The sequence below is a fragment of the Coturnix japonica genome, chromosome 2 (genome assembly GCF_054131305.1).
Source record: "Coturnix japonica strain WE chromosome 2, WE-NBRP24, whole genome shotgun sequence".
In the NCBI taxonomy this organism is placed as follows: domain Eukaryota; kingdom Metazoa; phylum Chordata; class Aves; order Galliformes; family Phasianidae; genus Coturnix; species Coturnix japonica.
In genome coordinates, this window is record NC_140664.1 from 5,676,355 (window position 1) to 5,683,677 (window position 7,323).

Consider the following 7,323-nt stretch of genomic DNA (forward strand, 5'->3'; position numbering starts at 1 on the left):
AGATGATCAACATTAACCAGACAAAAAAAAAAAAAAAAAGAAACAAAACTTTTGGTTTTTTTTTTCTTTCTTATATTCCAGCTGGTGTAAGCAAGGTGTTCAGTTTGCCACAATCCAATGGATGGCACATATCCAGAAACAGTTAACACCATGCTTGAGTGTATGTTTCAAATTAGAATTGATAAATAATTATAACCATAGTCAAGGCACTAAATCAAGCAAAGGGCGAAGTCATGAGAAAGCATTTGGCTCTGATGGTAGTGGAAACACATGCTTCTTTCTTAATTAAATATCTTTGCACATGAGATCATGCTAAATCATACAGTCAATATTGCTGTTGTAAGCAAGAAGAAGCAGATGGAGCAGATAACTCATGAGTTATGTGTTACCATTTACTACTTACACCTTTGAAGAAGACAGGTTGAAGTGTGAAGAGGTGGACTTGTCATCACTCGTATTTATTTTCCTGAGGTAGATGTTAATGATATGAGGTCCTCCCAGTTTGTTCAAATCAGTATAATGTAATGGGACAAGTGAGGAATATACTTTTATCCATATTTCATACATTTTTCATCATGATTTATTGTAAGAAATAACTGTATCAATTCTACAACAAAAGTTAGCATTAATAATATATTAATTAATTAATATAATTAATAATAGCATTAATAATATATAATAAAAAACTACATGACAGTAAATCTTACATCAATTTTAAAGAAAGGCATAAATTCAAAGAAAAGAATAGACTAAAAGCCAAGTTAATTGACCCACAATTCCAAACTTATATTTTATGTAGGTAGATATGCAAATAATTTTTCTAATAGAAATAAATATTATAATTACATTGAGAAGTAATTTGAACTAGACAGTTATTTCAGTTTAAATACAATAATAGCTAGTAATAAAGGAGGCATGTTAATTTGGTATAACGCATATTATTTTGAAAAAGAACATATTTTTTACCAGTAACTTCACTGAAATAAAAATGTCATTTTTCCAAACCATGTTCTAGATTATCTCAATCAAAAGTCTTTCAGAATTAGTGCAAAAACACTTGTAGATTTTTCTTGTATTTTATTTGTTTCACACTCTGAGAGCAGCCTGTAAAGTAGTATATACTTTGAGAATATACTTTGAGAAAATACTTTGAGAGAGCCTTACTTACACGAGTATGATTTGACTGAACTACAGCTGCTGTGAAATCCTATGACAACTGCTTCTATGTGTAGGATTTGTATTTGAAAAGGAAAATGTTCCATATTAAACAATTTTCATTAAAGGTCTGATCTATTTGTTATATTTATGTCTCTTCAATTTAGGCACAAATACGTCCTGTGGGACAGTGTCAAATGCTTTGCAGAAGTCCAGGTAGGTGACATCAGTTGCACTTCCCTGAGTCACCATACTGTAGTTCTGTTGTAGAAGGCTCCCACACTTAACAGTCATGATTTGCCCTTAATGAAGCTATACTGCCTGTCACCAGTCCCCTCTTTATTTTCCATGTGCCTTGGCACAGTCTCCAGGAAGATCTGCTCCATGATCTTGTAGGGCACAGATGGGAGACTGACCATCTCCAGGTCCTCCTTTGTTCCTTTTTGACAACTGGGCTTCATTCAGAATGTCAGTTATGTCAGATATGCTGGAAATTGTTTTAGTAATGTCATCCACCGGTTCCCTCAGGACCCGTGGATGCATTGTATCAGATCCCATAGGCATGTGTACATTTACGTTCCCTAGACTGTCTCAAGCCTGCTCTTCTTTTATTGTTGTTGCTGTCTACTGCAACGTTTTTCCTTAGAAATTATGAAAGAATATGACTATATATAAAATAAAAAATCAGCTACATCAAAAAAATTAAGTGAGAATTCATACAAATTGTTGGATAAATAAATAAATAAATAAATAAATAAATAAATAAATAAATGAAAAGCTTTCAACCATAACACTATGAATGCAACATACATCATCAGTGCATATGAAATAAAGAAATCGTATTAGTACCACTGATCTAGATGCTATACTATATGGCATTTGTGAAATGCTCTAAAAAGTAAGAAGCTATTTTTTTATAACCCTAGGCTCATGCTAAAAGCTGCCTGTGCCTTTATATAAAGAAAGGATATAAATTTGTTTTCAAAATATCATATTTTCTGAAAAACTAGGAATAATTAACCTCTAAAAGATGCACGCTGAAACAGATGATTGACAAGTGTCCAAGAGTATTCAAAGGCTTTTCCAGATGCCCAGTAATTAGTTGTTTTACTGAAAGCCAAGAGATACATATCTCACATCCAAGTCATAGTGATTCCTCATCTGTTTTTTAGTTTACATAGCCTTAAAACAGACAATATCTTAGGTAAAAATATGTATAAAAGATACATCCTAGTGTCTTTCAATCAAAAGCATAATAAAGAAATAGATATGAAGCAGCGATATACTTGCAATTTGCAGTGTATGCAAACTGGGAAACATAGAACTTGACAATATTATAAGTAGTATTTTTGACTACTTAGAAACATTAAGAATGTAGAAAGTCTATAAAACATACTCAGATTAATGACAGTTGTTCATTTGGTTGGTTGGTTGATCATTGTCACAAACAGTGGAAAGAAAGATTTTTTTTTATGAATTTAACTCATGACAGCAAGAAAAAAATATTGAGATAATTAGGAGAATCAAGAGGGAAGGAAAAGAAGGATGGTGGTTCTTGGAGCTGAGGAAAACCTCTGACGTTTGAGGGAGAATGAAGGATGTGCTAGACAGATGAAAACCAAATCCAAAGATTAGTGAATTACTCTTTAAATGATAATCCAACCTTTCAGGTCAGATGAACCAATACAGAAATTGTCTGGTAAAGCTGCAGCCTTTTAGTTGTATGAGCTAACTGTAATCATGAAGAAATGCAGCTTGAACATATCTACATTTTATAGCTAAACAAAGTATTCCTAAGTGCCAGATATACAGAACATTTGGCAACTCTGCATATTAAGAGTCATTGGCCTCTTAGCTGACAAAGGATCCAAATCTTCAAAGCACTGATAGGTTTTCACATAATATAACACACCATGTTCAGTGTTAATAAATGTACATATAAGCTGAACATAATATCTATTACATACCATTTGAACAAGCATCTAAAATTTCTTTTGCAAAGACAGGCTATAAAAAAACATCAGTTTAACTACTGTTAGTGCAAAGCCTGAAGGTAGTGTACAATCTTTAAAGTGGTCAAAAATCAATAAAGGATGAAAGACATCTCCAGAAACACTGGCAATTTCAGTAGTATTTTAAAAGTCATTAGCAACTTCTTGCTTGAAAGAGGAAAAGCAGTATAGGTAACAGTGAATGTCGTTTTCTCACGAAATTGAATAGGAAAGATGCAATGATTTTTCATTTCAGTTTTAATGGATTAAAAAGTTACAGTGAATTTCTTTTTATGGCTTTATTCAGAATTATTAAACTTGTACAGAAATGCTGACTTTTTTTTTTTTTTCCTGCTTTTTATAACAAGAAAGGAATGAAAAATGCAGTTCTTGCCCTCTATTTTTAACATTATTTCTTTGAAGAACCTGTACAGGGAAATCTGTTAATTGAAAACTTTGACAGGATCCCCAGAAGGCAAAAATTCTGGACTGAAACTGAAAATTAGTATAAAGTTTTTCTGAAATATTGGAAGTTCCTGAAACTAATTAACATCTCTTTCTTGAATGCATGCTAACGGAATGAAACTGTTCCATTCACCACTTCAGTGTAGCTGAATAATTTTCTAATAGTTTTTTTGTAGTTGTTGTTTTGTTTTGTTTTCTCACTAACTGTTATCGTATAAATATCTTGCCAGCATCAGTCTGACTGAATAGAGCTACAATTTAGTATCAGTAGTTAAGGATTTATTAATTGCATAGGAAAAAATGAAAGATTCCTTTCAATATCTTTTGTCTGTCTTTCCTCTTTTTGGGCAGGGGGCAGTTGTTTGTAGGTTTAGTTTGAAGGCCATTCCTAGTAAGCAACTCAGTTTGATAAGCAGCATCCTTCATGTGTGTGAGGGGCATAAGTTCCTTTATACTCCACTCAGAATAGCATACTGCACCAAAATGTGAGCTTCAAACCTCTTAGCTATGCATAGCGCTGATCTCAGTCTGAGGACTTTATTAATATGTCACATAATCAAGGTACCCAAAATTAAACCAAGTTTCAGATATATTGCTAGTATCCAAGCAAGAATAAAGGGATATTTACAGTTATTCTTTGTTCTCAGTAAGTGTGGACTAGGACTATGGTCTTACAGGGTGCCGCAACTCAGGTCACATTCAACCAAACTCTCTAAACAAAGCTGTGCAGCCATGTAATTTACCTGGGGTGACCCTTTCCAGAACATTCCTGAATTTGGTAGCAGCAATTTTTAAAATGGTGTACCATAAGGGGTAAGTTTAATCCTGGGAGCAGACAGCCTCATGTTCAGCTGGCATAGCACAGTGCAGAATCATTTCAGTGATCATGTCAACTATTTTGAGGCACACTGCCACAATTCATGATGAGAATTTGGAGGATTATTTTATGTCTGGTTCCATTAGAGCCCTAAGCCATTTAATCTTAGCCATCATTGCCTGGAAAGGATTGTGTTACTAACGCACAAAGCAAACATCCATCAGTTTATCCCAGAAATCCAGTAACTTAAACCATCTATAAAACATATTGTATTTGCAGATGAAATCAAATAATTGATCCTTGTGTGAGTTATATCTACTTCACTTCTCATGAAGTCCTCTCCAAAACAGTATCAAGCAAAAATCAATCATATTGACCGTGAGGATTATTGAAATATTCATTTGAATGTTAAATAAATAATTTGCATTTCATAAATATGACACTTTTGTCCTTCCAGTGGCAGTGCTACTTGTTATGTATTTATTATGATGCAGTCTAGTTTCCTGGAAAAAAAAAAGGTCATTAATTTCACTGAGCTCCATTGAGTTTCAGCAGTTCTTCCTATCTCTGAGGTCACAAATATGAACATTTTCAGATAAAAAAAAATATCCAAGACTTTAGCAATTCCTTTCATGCAAATTCTGTCCACTAATGAGGACCTAGGAATAGTTGATGAATAATAGCAACTCTGAAAACACACAGAGATGTCTGGATGTTCTCCAGATCTCTACTGTATTTTCAGGGCTAGCAAAGGCTAAGCTGAGTGTGGAATAGCAAGGTATCTTCTGATGATAATTTGAACCTGTAATGGAGCAAATTTGAACTTGCTTCTTATTTTACCAGTGTTCATCACAAGAGCAGCCACAGCTTGTTCCAAGCAGCTGGCCGTCTAGCTCAGACAAGACTCTTTCAGGCAAAGGGCAGGACGATGCAGAGATGGAAGTGACTCATTTTACATGGCAAAGATAAAATGCGAAGATCTTTTCAATCCTTTTTCTCAGGTCACCAAGCCCCACTGCCCTTCTCATTGGAAATGTATTCTGGTAACGTCCTTCCTTTCAGAGCATTGGATGATGTCAGCTGATTAATGTTGCAGACAGGAGATTGCAAGATCACCCAAGGTTAATATGATAAACAATTAGAGAACTTAGGATGCAGCAGAAATCATATTGTCTGACAACTCTGTAATTGTGACAGTGGTGTAGCTCTGAAACAACCACCTCCCCCCACATGCACACAGCCTGCTCCACCATCAATAATTATTCATGTCTCAGTGCTGTCAGAGATAAATATTGCTGATCTCTAGGCCACTGAAATCATCTTGAGCCAATAGTTACAGCCATCTGAGAAAGACAGAGTAATAGAGGAGACAGTATCCAGAGAACAGCTCTTAGCTTGAATCTGATGCCAAAGCCCTCCATGACTTCTAGTTCGGTCACTCATATAAGAACAAATGGACAAAAATGCCTATAAGTGAGTGCCTGACTCTGTGTATTGGGAATGATAGCAAAACTTACATGCTAAAGGCAGTGGGAGTTCACTGACCTTAATGAAGTTAACATAACTGAGTCTATACAGTCAAAACTGTGAATGTGAGCACTCCAAAAATTCAAGTTGCCCCCTTTTCTTGAACCAAATTTTGAGGGAGAAAAAAGAGGCCTAAAGACTGTCAGTACATCTATGAACCAAATTCTGAAGAATGGGAGTGGTCAGAAAAGGGCCTCGGGGAGTGCAAAGTGAAGTGTATCAACAGAGCCATAAAGGAACTGAATGGACATTACAGTAGTGGGCACACAGAGGTTCACAGGAAATTATAAATAGATGGGAAAGCTGTAGATAAATGGGGAAATAATACATGAATTCATGCATTAAACAAATACACAAACTATTGAATGAATTTAGAAAACTTTCACATTTAAAATGCTATAGTCACTGTGAATTTACCTTAAATGAGTCTCTAGTAAATATGGCCAATGGCATCTGCCAATGTCATATTATGTTATTTAAATCTACAAAAAGGTGGGGGTGGGGGGAAAATAACAAAGAAAAAGAAAGGGACTACAAGAAAACAAGAACACATACATCTTTTAACACATTAAAATTTAGTTAACATACATTTCTTTCCACCATTTCCCAGTAAGATCAAAACAGCTGTGCAGTCAGTTCATATGAACTCAAAGTGTCACACTTCTTTCTATGAGAAAACAAAGAATGTTTCAAATGACCACCTGATGTTAGCTCTTGGATTAATTTACTATTATGGTTCTTTGCCCAGTGAGAGATAAGAAGTATTTTTAAACAGCACAGCATGATTTCATGCTACAGAATATTGATAAAGTGTTAAATTTCTGTTTTTTTTTCCCATGTGCAAAGTCTGCGATGTCCTTCCATTCTCCCTTGCCTATTGTATTTTCTTTGTTCACAGTGATTTTACAACTATATTAGCAAAATCCTTTTCCAGATAAAAATAGCTGGAGCTTAGCTCACTCTTTTTTTTTTATTATTTTTTTTTATTTTTTTTTTTATTTTTTTAACAAATTACTACTAAATGTAGCTGTTTCAATACTTAAAAATAAAAATAAATCAGGCAAAAAATATCATTTAATTTATAGCAAAAACTGATTTCTTGCTGCCAGTCTGGTTTCAAACACTTCTGTGCTAATGGTAAAAAGTTATGACAGCAGAGATCCTTTGGGTTAAAAAATTAATTGTTTCAGACAAGCTGTCAAGTTGTTAACACTAACATGCCCTAAATCTAAAAATTTATATACCCAGAGACCAAGATTCACACTTGATTGTACCTGACTAAGAGGTTTTCCATTCTGTAATGACTTTTGGCACTAGAAATATGCCTTCAAGGTTCAAACGCTTTGGAGAAAAATTGCCTGGCAGGTT